Source organism: Bombina bombina, chromosome 4 (genome assembly GCF_027579735.1).
Source record: "Bombina bombina isolate aBomBom1 chromosome 4, aBomBom1.pri, whole genome shotgun sequence".
Lineage (NCBI taxonomy): Eukaryota > Metazoa > Chordata > Amphibia > Anura > Bombinatoridae > Bombina > Bombina bombina.
Window position 1 is genome coordinate 1,065,652,943 of NC_069502.1, and position 13,602 is coordinate 1,065,666,544.

The following is a 13,602-nucleotide window of genomic DNA, read 5'->3' on the forward strand; positions in this document are numbered from 1 at the left end:
GAAACCCGGGGATAATTTGTTGCAACCGTGAATTTTAATTAAAAAAAATGATTGGATGGACACCCAGTACAATTCTTTCTCCCTAGGCCTTTTTATAAGAGGGTCCAGGACCCTCAAACAAAACACCAGCAGGAAAGGGGACATATGGCATACTTTTGAACAATAGAGTACAGGAAAGGCATAGATTTTAGAAACCCATAGAATTTTTTTTTTTTAAATGTAAATTTGAATAAAAAAAATGATTCGATGGACAGCCAGTAAACCTCTTTCTCCTTAGGCCTTTTTATAAGAGGGTCCTGGACCCTCAAAAAAAACACCAGCAGGAAAGAGGACGTATGGCATCCTTTTGAACAATAGAGTACAGGTACAGCATTGATTTTACAAACCCAGAGATCATTTTGGTCAATTGTTAAATCGAAAAATAAAAATGAGTGGCCAACCAGTACACCTCTTTCTCCTTAGGCCTTTTTATAAGAGGGTCCTGGACACTCAAAAAAAACACCAGCAGGAAAGAGGACGTATGGCATCCTTTTGAACAATAGAATACAGGTACGGCATTGATTTTACAAAACCAGAGATAATTTTGGTCAAATGAGAAATAGAAAATAAAAAAGAGTGGACACCCAGTACACCTCTTTCACCTTAGGCCTTTTTATAAGAGTGTCCAGGACCCTCAAACAAAATATCAGCAGGAAAGAGAACATATGGCATACTTTGGAACAATAGAGTACTGGTACGGCATTTATTTGTGAAACCCACAGATAATTGTTTGTAAAAGTGAAATAGCACCAAAAACCATGCTTGGACTCCCACTCCAGGTCGTTCTCCTTCAGCTTTTTTATAAGAGGGTCCAGCACCCTCAACAGAAACAACTGCAGGAAACACCACCACATATGCGATCCTTTTGCACAAGCGAGTACAGGTATGGCATCCATTTTAGAAACCCAAAGATAATTGAGAGGAACCAGGAACATTTTTCTAAAAACTGGATGGGGCACCCCTTACTACAGGTCGTTCTCCTTCAGCCTTTTTATATCATGGGCCACGACCCGCAACAGGCACAACAGCATGAAACACAACATATGCCACCTTTTTGCACAATAGAGTACAGGTATGTCATAGATGGAACACGGAGATAATTTAGAGCAACCAAGAGACGGATAAAGATGCTTGGTCGGTCCTACTCTTTCAAATTTGTTGCATTTTGCGTTCAATTGAATGGTACACCGGATATGAGTGGTGTGTAAAGTTGTACAATTCATAACAGTTTAATCACTAGTGTTATGTGCATTATTTTTTTTTATTTGAGTTTTGTACCCACAGAGATGCAGCAGAGGCCAGAAAAATTAGGAATTTACAAATGACTGAAAAATTGGGGTATTGTTGGAGCAACTGCTGTAGCAGCGACCAGAAAAATTGATGTTTGTAAAACATTTATAAAGTGCCCTAAAAGCTTGTGGCTTCAACACTAGTTGTTGGCGGATAAGTCAAGCAAGTCCTCCGTCTTTATAACAAAAAAAAAAGGCCAGCCTGTGTACCAGTTGTAGCCCAAGGCAGCTCATATCATCATCAGTAGTTTTTTATTCAAATGTATCGCCCAATGTCAGTCCCTTCGGGATCCAGCCCTCATTCATTTTTATAAAAGTGAGATAGTCAAGGCTTTTTTGACCTAGGCGACTTCTATTCTCAGTGACAAAACCTCCTGCTGCACTAAAAGTCCTTTCGGACAGGACACTCGAAGCGGGGCAGGCCGGAAGTTCCATTGCAAATTGGGATAGCTCAGGCCACAAGTCCAGCCTGCACACCCAGTAGTCAAGGGGTCCATCGCTCCTGAGAGTGTTGAGATCCGCAGTTAAAGCTAGGTAGTCTGCTACCTGTCGGTTGAGTCTTTCTCTAAGGCTGGATCCCGAAAGGCTCTGATGGTGCATGGGAGTTAAAAAGGTACGCATGTCCTCCATCAACAAGACATCAGGAAAGCGCCCGGTCCTTGCCACCGTGGTCGTGGGAGGAGGAGGATTAATTTCATCTCTTCCCCTGTTACATTCCCGTGGTGCTGTGACATCACCCTTATACGCTGTGTAAAGCATAGTTTTTAATTTATTATGAAAATGCTCCATCCTTTCCGACTTGCGGGAATTTGGTAACATTTCAGGCACTTTATGCTTATACCGGGGGTCGAGGAGCGTGGACACCCAGTACAGGTCGTTCTCCTTCAGCTTTTTTATACGAGGGTCCCTCAACAGGCACGACAGCATGAAAGAACCCATTTGAACAAGGTTGGATGCTGAGCTAATCATGTCGCGTTCCTCCTCCTCACTGATCTCACTGATGGTATCTTCTTCCCCCCAGCCACGTACAACACCACGGGTACCAGAGAGGTGACATCAACGAGCACCCTGGGATGACTGTTGTGCTCGGTCTTCCTCCTCCTCATCCTCCCCAAAGCCACATTCCTCCTCTGACTCCTCTTTCTCACAATCCTCTTCCTGCGTTGCCGCAGGTCCAGCAAGCAATGCTGATTCGGCTGTTTGCGGGGGTGATGGACACCACAACTCTCCCGCTTCCTCTTCACGCTCATCTACTGCCTGATCCAGCACTCTTCGCAGGGCACACTCCAGGAAGAAAACAAATGGTATGATGTTGCTGATGGTGCCTTCACTGCAACTGACAAGGTTTGTCACCTCCTCAAAAGGAAGCATGAGCCTTCAGGCATTGCGCATGAGCGTCCAGTAATTTGGCAAAAATATCCCCAGCTCCCCAGAGGCTGTCCTAGCACCCGGGTCATACAAATACTCATTAACAGCTTTTTCTTGTTGGAGCAGGCGGTCAAACATTAGGAGTGTTGAATTCCACTGTGTCGGGCTGTCGGAAATCAAGCGCCTCACTGGCAGGTTGTTTCGACGCTGGATATCAGACAAGTGCGCCATGGCCGTGTAGGAACGCCTGAAATGGCCACACACCTTCCTGGCCTGCTTCAGGACGTCATGTAAGCCTGGGTACTTATGGACAAATCGTTGTACAATCAGATTACACACATGTGCCATGCACGGCACATGTGTCAACTTGCCCAATTTCAATGCCGCCACCAAATTACTTCCATTGTCAGAAACAACCTTGCCAATCTCCAGTTGGCGCGGAGTCAGCCACTGATCCACCTGTGCGTTCAGGGCAGTCAGGAGTGCTGGTGCGGTGTGATTCTCCGCTTTCAGGCAAGTCAACCTCAAGACGGCGTGACACTGCCGTACCCGGGATGTAGCATAGTACCTGGGGAGCTGGGGGGGGTGCCATAGATGTGGAGCAAGACGCAGAAGTTGAAGAGGACTCAGCCGAGGAAGAGGTTATGGAAGAGGATGGAGTAGGAGGAGTAGAGGAGGTAGCAGCAGGCCTGCCTGCAAGTCGTGGCGTTGTCACCAACTCTTCTGCAGAGCCACTCATTGCATGCTTGTCAGAAGTCCGCAGGTTTACCCAATGCGCAGTGTAGGTGATATACCTGCCCTGACCATGCTTTGCAGACCAGCTATCCGTGGTCATATGGACCCTTGCCCCAACGCTGTGTGCCAGACATGCCATAACTTCCTTTCTCACAACAGAGTACAGGTTTGGGATTGCCTTTTGTGAAAAGAAATTTCTGCCAGGTACCTTCCACTGCGGTGTCCCAATAGATACAAATTTTTTGAAAGCATCAGACTCCACCAGCTTGTATGGTAAAAGCTGGCGGGCTAAGAGTTCAGACAAGCCAGCTGTCAGACGCCGGGCAAGGGGATGACTTTGAGAAATAGGCTTCTTACGCTCAAACATGTCCTTGACAGACACCTGACTGTGGGCAGATGACCAGGAACTGCTACGTAAGAGAGACTGAGTGGAGGATGGTTGAGAGGGGGCAAGGAGGACAGCACTGGTTGACATGGCTGAAGATGCTGGAGCAGGAGGAGGAGGGCGGCTTTCACTTTGTGTTCTGCTTCTACTCATGTGTTCTTCCCATCGGCCTTTGTGATGGGAGACCATGTGCCTTCGCAAAGCAGTTGTACCTAGGTGGCTGTTGGACTTCCCACGACTCAGTTTCTTTTGGTACAGGTTGCAAATGGCATCGCTGTTGTCAGAGGCAGACACACAAAAAAATGCCACACTGCTGAGCTCTGCGATGACGGCATTCTGGTGGTGGCAACAGCATGCGTTGATGGGCATCGGCGGGCTGTCTGGCTGACCCCTGGTGACGATGCATGCTGTCTGACTGTGCCACTAGCTCCTTGATACGACCTCCCGTGCTTCCAAATCGTCTCCTCCTCCTCTTCCTCCTCTCTGTCTCCCCATCTGAACTTTCCCCCTCTTCTTCTTCTCTTCTAGCAGGCACCCACGTGACATCCACCGACACATCATCATCAACCGCTTCACTTGTATCTGAAACATCAAGAAAGGAAGCAGCAGCGGGTACAACATCACCATCATCATCACACCGTACCTCCATGTCGGTAATGCTGCCTGACTGAGACTGATCACTATTATCTACATCCTCTGTCAATGATGGTTGCGCATCACTCATTTCTTCAAAATGATGTGTCAATAACTCCTGTGACAGATCAAGTGAAGCGGCTGTGGTGCTAGTGTTGGTGGTGGCGACAGGCGGCGTAGTGGCACTGGTCACTTGAGACCTGCCCAAAGCACAGCTGGACTTAGATGGTGCGTCAAGGTTAGGAGGACTAGCAGCGGAAGCTGAAGAAGATTGGGTTTCCTGTGTTAGCCATTCAACTAGGTCCTCCTCAGAAGTTTTTGCATCCCCCCTGGCACCCCGGCGTCTGAACAATGTGCATATTTGTAGGGTCTAAAGGAATCACAGCACCACGACCACAACCACGGAACCTGCGGGGTGGCCTGCCTCTGCCTGTCATTTTTTTTTACACTAACAATACTATTACACCAATTGAGTGGTGGCATTGTGAAAGTGGGCACAGTATACGCTGTGAGACTGACAACAACAAAAAAGACAGATGTTTTAAAAATCACAAATTGTTATTTTTTTGAAATATTACTAGTACTGTGGCAACAAATATGATTGTTTGGCACTATTTGGCAAATGAGCCTGTCTGGCACACACGCTGGGGAGAAAGGAAACTGCAATTCAATGGCACTAGGAGACTGAAGAATCACAGTCAAAACAGTTATGATTAACAAAAATTCCAATCCTGTTACAATAAATATGAGTGGTGGCACTAATTGGCTAGTTGGGACTGGCACACAGGCAGGCAGGCAGGAGGAAAATGCAATTCAAGGGCACTAGTAGACTGCAGATTGACAGTCAAAACAGTGTTGATTGACAAATTTTGCAATACTGTTAAAAGAAATATGATTGCTAGCACTAATTGGATAGTTGGGCCTGGCACACAGGCTGGCAGGCAGTAGAAAAGTGCAATTCAATGGCACAAGCAAAATAAGGATTAAGATCAACAATCAAGATTTTTTTTATTTTAATTAGTAACTATACTGTGACAACAATTAGGATTGGTGTAAATAGTTGGCAAAACGGCCTGGCACAAAAGGATGGCAGGCAGGAGGGAGATGCAATTCAAGGACACTAGGAGACTGATTAATGACAGTCAAAACAGTGATGATTGACAATTTTTGCAATACTGTTAAAAGAAATATGATTGCTGACAACAATTGGCTAGGTGGGCCTGGCTCACAGCAGGCTTCAAGGCAGGAGGAAAGTGCTATTCAATGGCACCAGCAAACTGAGGATTCAAATCACAGCAACTATTACCAAAATTTTTAATTTTTAATTATTAGAATACTGTCACAACAAATATGATTGGTGTAAATATTTTTTAAGTAGGCCTGGCACACAGGCTTGGAAGGTTGTAGAAAAGTGCTATTCTAGGGCACGAGCAAACTGAGGATTAAGATCATCAACAATAAAGATTTTTTTAATTGTAATTAGTAACTATACTGTGACAAAAAATTAGGATTGGTGTAAATAGTTGGCAAGATGGCCTGGCACAAAAGGATGGCAGGCAGGAGGGAGATGCAATTCAAGGACACTAGGAGACTGATTACTGACAGTCTAAACAGTGATGATTGACAATTTTTGCAATACTGTTAACAGAAATATGATTGCTGACAACAATTGGCTAGGTGGGCCTGGCTCACAGCAGGCTGCAAGGCAGGAGGAAAGTGCTATTCAATGGCACCAGCAAACTGACGATTCAAATCACAGCAACTATTACCAAAAATTTTAATTTTTAATTATTAGAATACTGTCACAACAAATATGATTGGTGGAAATATTTTTTAAGTATGCCTGGCACACAGGCTTGGAAGGCTGTAGAAAAGTGCAATTCAAAGGCACGAGCAAACTGAGGGTTAAGATCATCAACAATAAAGATTTTTTTAATAGTAATTAGTAACTATACTGTGACAAAAAATTTGGATTGGTGTAAATAGTTGGCAAGACGGCCTGGCACAAAAGGATGGCAGGCAGGAGGGAGATGCAATTCAAGGAAACTAGGAGACTGATTACTGACAGTCTAAACAGTGATGATTGACAATTTTGCAATACTGTTAACAGAAATATGATTGCTGACAACAATTGGCTAGGTGGGCCTGGCTCACAGCAGGCTGCAAGGCAGGAGGAAAGTGCTATTCAATGGCACCAGCAAACTGAGGATTCAAATCACAGCAACTATTACCAAAAATTTTAATTTTTAATTATTAGAATACTGTCACAACAAATATGATTGGTGTAAATATTTTTTAAGTAGGCCTGGCACACAGGCTTGGAAGGCTGTAGAAAAGTGCAATTCAAAGGTACGAGCAAACTGAGGGTTAAGATCATCAACAATAAAGATTTTTTTAATTGTAATTAGTAACTATACTGTGAAAAAAAATTGGGATTGGTGTAAATAGTTGGCAAGACGGCCTGGCACAAAAGGATGGCAGGCAGGAGGGAGATGCAATTCAAGGACACTAGGAGACTGATTACTGACAGCCTAACAGTGATGATTGACAATTTTTGCAATACTGTGAACAGAAATATGATTGGTGACAACAATTGGCTAGGTGGGCCTGGCTCACAGCAGGCTGCAAGGCAGGAGGAAAGTGCTATTCAATGGCACCAGCAAACTGACGATTCAAATCACAGCAACTATTAACAAAATTTTTAATTTTTAATTATTAGAATACTGTCACAACAAATATGATTGGTGTAAATATTTTTTAAGTAGGCCTGGCACACAGGCTTGGAAGGCTGTTGAAAAGTGCAATTCAAAGGCACGAGCAAACTGAGGGTTAAGATCATCAACAATAAAGATTTTTTAAAATAGTAATTAGTAACTATACTGTGACAATAAATTTGGATTGGTGTAAATAGTTGGCAAGACGGCCTGGCACAAAAGGATGGCAGGCAGGAGGGAGATGCAATTCAAGGACACTAGGAGACTGATTACTGACAGTCTAAACAGTGATGATTGACAATTTTTGCAATACTGTTAACAGAAATATGATTGCTGACAACAATTGGCTAGGTGGGCCTGGCTCACAGCAGGCTGCAAGGCAGGAGGAAGGTGCTATTTAATGGCACCAGCAAACTGACGATTCAAATCACAGCAACTATTAACAAAAATTTTAATTTTTAATTATTAGAATACTGTCACAACAAATATGATTGGTGTAAATATTTTTTTAAGTAGGCCTGGCACACAGGCTTGGAAGGCTGTAGAAAAGTGAAATTCAAAAGCACGAGCAAACTGAGGATTAAGATCATCAACAATAAAAAAATGTTTAATTTTAATTAGTAACTATACTGTGACAAAAAATTTGGATTGGTGTAAATAGTTGGCAAGACGGCCTGGCACAAAAGGATGGCAGGCAGGAGGGAGATGCAATTCAAGGAAACTAGGAGACTGATTACTGACAGTCTAAACAGTGATGATTGACAATTTTTGCAATACTGTTAACAGAAATATGATTGCTGACAACAATTGGCTAGGTGGGCCTGGCTCACAGCAGGCTGCAAGGCAGGAGGAAAGTGCTATTCAATGGCACCAGCAAACTGACGATTCAAATCACAGCAACTATTACCAAAAATTTTGATTTTTAATTATTAGAATACTGTCACAACAAATATGATTGGTGTAAATATTTTTTAAGTAGGCCTGGCACACAGGCTTGGAAGGCTGTAGAAAAGTGCAATTCAAAGGTACGAGCAAACTGAGGGTTAAGATCATCAACAATAAAGATTTTTTTAATTGTAATTAGTAACTATACTGTGAAAAAAAATTGGGATTGGTGTAAATAGTTGGCAAGACGGCCTGGCACAAAAGGATGGCAGGCAGGAGGGAGATGCAATTCAAGGACACTAGGAGACTGATTACTGACAGTCTAAACAGTGATGATTGACAATTTTTGCAATACTGTGAACAGAAATATGATTGGTGACAACAATTGGCTAGGTGGGCCTGGCTCACAGCAGGCTGCAAGGCAGGAGGAAAGTGCTATTCAATGGCACCAGCAAACTGACGATTCAAATCACAGCAACTATTAACAACATTTTTAATTTTTAATTATTAGAATACTGTCACAACAAATATGATTGGTGTAAATATTTTTTAAGTAGGCCTGGCACACAGGCTTGGAAGGCTGTTGAAAAGTGCAATTCAAAGGCACGAGCAAACTGAGGGTTAAGATCATCAACAATAAAGATTTTTTAAAATAGTAATTAGTAACTATACTGTGACAAAAAATTTGGATTGGTGTAAATAGTTGGCAAGACGGCCTGGCACAAAAGGATGGCAGGCAGGAGGGAGATGCAATTCAAGGACACTAGGAGACTGATTACTGACAGTCTAAACAGTGATGATTGACAATTTTTGCAATACTGTTAACAGAAATATGATTGCTGACAACAATTGGCTAGGTGGGCCTGGCTCACAGCAGGCTGCAAGGCAGGAGGAAGGTGCTATTTAATGGCACCAGCAAACTGACGATTCAAATCACAGCAACTATTACCAAAAATTTTAATTTTTAATTATTAGAATACTGTCACAACAAATATGATTGGTGTAAATATTTTTTAAGTAGGCCTGGCACACAGGCTTGGAAGGCTGTAGAAAAGTGAAATTCAAAGCACGAGCAAACTGAGGATTAAGATCATCAACAATAAAAAATGTTTAATTTTAATTAGTAACTATACTGTGACAAAAAATTTGGATTGGTGTAAATAGTTGGCAAGACGGCCTGGCACAAAAGGATGGCAGGCAGGAGGGAGATGCAATTCAAGGACACTAGGAGACTGATTACTGACAGTCTAAACAGTGATGATTGACAATTTTTGCGATACTGTTAACAGAAATATGATTGCTGACAACAATTGGCTAGGTGGGCCTGGCTCACAGCAGGCTGCAAGGCAGGAGGAAAGTGCTATTTAATGGCACCAGCAAACTGACGATTCAAATCACAGCAACTATTACCAAAAATTTTAATTTTTAATTATTAGAATACTGTCACAACAAATATGATTGGTGTAAATATTTTTTAAGTAGGCCTGGCACACAGGCTTGGAAGGCTGTAGAAAAGTGAAATTCAAAAGCACAAGCGAACTGAGGATTAAGATCATCAACAATAAAGATTTTTTGAATTTTCATTATTAACTATACTGTGACAAAAAATTTGGATTGGTGTAAATAGTTGGCAAGACGGCCTGGCACAAAAGGATGGCAGGCAGGAGGGAGATGCAATTCAAGGAAACTAGGAGACTGATTACTGACAGTCTAAACAGTGATGATTGACAATTTTTGCAATACTGTTAACAGAAATATGATTGCTGACAACAATTGGCTAGGTGGGCCTGGCTCACAGCAGGCTGCAAGGCAGGAGGAAAGTGCTATTCAATGGCACCAGCAAACTGACAATTAGAATCACAGCAACTATTACCAAAAATTTTAATTTTTAATTATTAGAATACTGTCACAACAAATATGATTGGTGTAAATATTTTTGAAGTAGGCCTGGTACACAGGCTTGGAAGGCTGTAGAAAATTGAATTTCAAAGGCACGAGCAAACTGAGGGTTAAGATCATCAACAATAAAGATTTTTTTAATTGTAATTAGTAACTATACTGTGACAAAAAATTTGGATTGGTGTAAATAGTTGGCAAGACGGCCTGGCACAAAAGGATGGCAGGCAGGAGGGAGATGCAATTCAAGGAAACTAGGAGACTGATTACTGACAGTCTAAACAGTGATGATTGACAATTTTTTAAATACTGTTAACAGAAATATGATTGCTGACAACAATTGGATAGGTAGGCCTGGCTCACAGCAGGCTGCAAGGAAGGAGGGAAGTGCTATTCAATGGCACCAGCAAACTGACGATTCAAATCACAGCAACTATTACCAAAAAATTTAATTTTTAATTATTAGAATACTGTCACAACAAATATGATTGGTGTAAATATTTTTTTTAGGAGGCCTGGCACACAGGCTTGGAAGGCTGTAGAAAAGTGCAATTCAAAGGCACGAGCAAACTGAGGGTTAAGATCATCAACAATAAAGATTTTTTTAATTTTAATTAGTAACTATACTGTGACAAAAAATTAGGATTGGTGTAAATAGTTGGCAAGACGGCCTGGCACAAAAGGATGGCAGGCAGGAGGGAGATGCAATTCAAGGAAACTAGGAGACTGATTACTGACAGTTTAAACAGTGATGATTGACAATTTTTGCAATACTGTTAACAGAAATATGATTGCTGACAACAATTGGCTAGGTGGGCCTGGCTCACAGCAGGCTGCAAGGCAGGAGGAAAGTGCTATTCAATGGCACCAGCAAACTGACGATTCAAATCACAGCAACTATTACCAAAAATTTTAATTTTTAATTATTAGTATACTGTCACAACAAATATGATTGGTGTAAATATTTTTGAAGTAGGCCTGGCACACAGGCTTGGAAGGCTGTAGAAAAGTGCAATTCAAAGGCACGAGCAAACTGAGGGTTAAGATCATCAACAATAAAGATTTTTTTAATTGTAATTAGTAACTATACTGTGACAAAAAATTTGGATTGGTGTAAATAGTTGGCAAGACGGCCTGGCACAAAAGGATGGCAGGCAGGAGGGAGATGCAATTCAAGGAAACTAGGAGACTGATTACTGACAGTCTAAACAGTGATGATTGACAATTTTTGAAATACTGTTAACAGAAATATGATTGCTGACAACAATTGGATAGGTAGGCCGGGCTCACAGCAGGCTGCAAGGAAGGAGGGAACTGCTATTCAATGGCACCAGCAAACTGACGATTCAAATCACAGCAACTATTACCAAAAATTTTAATTTTTAATTATTAGAATACTGTCACAACAAATATGATTGGTGTAAATATTTTTTAAGTAGGCCTGGCACACAGGCTTGGAAGGCTGTAGAAAAGTGCAATTCAAAGGCACGAGCAAACTGAGGGTTAAGATCATCAACAATAAAGATTTTTTTAATTTTAATTGGTAACTATACTGTGACAAAAAATTAGGATTGGTGTAAATAGTTGGCAAGACGGCCTGGCACAAAAGGATGGCAGGCAGGAGGGAGATGCAATTCAAGGACACTAGGAGACTGATTACTGACAGTCTAAACAGTGATGATTGACAATTTTTGCAATACTGTGAACAGAAATATGATTGGTGACAACAATTGGCTAGGTGGGCCTGGCTCACAGCAGGCTGCAAGGCAGGAGGAAAGTGCTATTCAATGGCACCAGCAAACTGACGATTCAAATCACAGCAACTATTACCAAAAATTTTAATTTTTCATTATTAGAATACTGTTACAACAAATATGATTGGTGTAAATATTTTTGAAGTAGGCCTGGCACACAGGCTTGGAAGGCTGTAGAAAAGTGCAATTCAAAGGCACGAGCAAACTGAGGGTTAAGATCATCAACAATAAAGATTTTTTTAATTGTAATTAGTAACTATACTGTGACAAAAAATTTGGATTGGTGTAAATAGTTGGCAAGACGGCCTGGCACAAAAGGATGGCAGGCAGGAGGGAGATGCAATTCAAGGAAACTAGGAGACTGATTACTGACAGTCTAAACAGTGATGATTGACAATTTTTTAAATACTGTTAACAGAAATATGATTGCTGACAACAATTGGATAGGTAGGCCTGGCTCACAGCAGGCTGCAAGGAAGGAGGGAAGTGCTATTCAATGGCACCAGCAAACTGACGATTCAAATCACAGCAACTATTACCAAAAAATTTAATTTTTAATTATTAGAATACTGTCACAACAAATATGATTGGTGTAAACATTTTTTTTAGGAGGCCTGGCACACAGGCTTGGAAGGCTGTAGAAAAGTGCAATTCAAAGGCACGAGCAAACTGAGGGTTAAGATCATCAACAATAAAGATTTTTTTAATTTTAATTAGTAACTATACTGTGACAAAAAATTAGGATTGGTGTAAACAGTTGGCAAGACGGCCTGGCACAAAAGGATGGCAGGCAGGAGGGAGATGCAATTCAAGGAAACTAGGAGACTGATTACTGACAGTTTAAACAGTGATGATTGACAATTTTTGCAATACTGTTAACAGAAATATGATTGCTGACAACAATTGGCTAGGTGGGCCTGGCTCACAGCAGGCTGCAAGGCAGGAGGAAAGTGCTATTCAATGGCACCAGCAAACTGACGATTCAAATCACATCAACTATTTCCAAAAATTTTAATTTTTAATTATTAGAATACTGTCACAAACAAATATGATTGGTGTAAATATTTTGAAGTAGGCCTGGCACACAGGCTTGGAAGGCTGTAGAAAAGTGCAATTCAAAGGCACGAGCAAACTGAGGGTTAAGATCATCAACAATAAAGATTTTTTTAATTGTAATTAGTAACTATACTGTGACAAAAAATTTGGATTGGTGTAAATAGTTGGCAAGACGGCCTGGCACAAAAGGATGGCAGGCAGGAGGTAGATGAAATTCAATGGCCCTAGGAGACTGAATATTTGCAGTCCAAAAAATTATGTTTTTTTTTTTTTATTACTGTTACAAGAATTGTGATTGGTGCCACTAATTGGCTACTTGGGCCTGGCAGACAGGCTGGCAGATATGAGTCGTGGATGGTAGGTAGGGCAGTAATTTAACACAGTATGCTGTGTAAGTGACAAAAACACAGGACTGATAGAAAATTAAGTTACATTACACTAGCAAAATATTTTAAAATTTTAGATTTTAATATTAAATTTATGTTAAGAAGTGCAATCCACATATGACTCTATGAGTGGTCGCACTGGCTGGCTGCTACGTAGGGCAGCAATTATAACAACAGTATGCTGTGTAAGTCAGATAGACAGTTAGACACAGGCCTGATAGAAAATACAATTAGATTACACTAGCATAATGATTTAAAGACTTTTTTTTGGAAATTTTAAGAAAAAGGTTAAGCACATACATATGAGTCGTGGCTGATAGCCTTGGAAGGGCAGCTATTAAAAACAGTAGGCTATGTATGTCGGATACACACACGCCTGATAGAAAATACTATTAGATTACACTAGAAAAATTATTGAAATTATTTTTTGGGGGGGGGAAATTAAAAAAAGGTTAAACACAT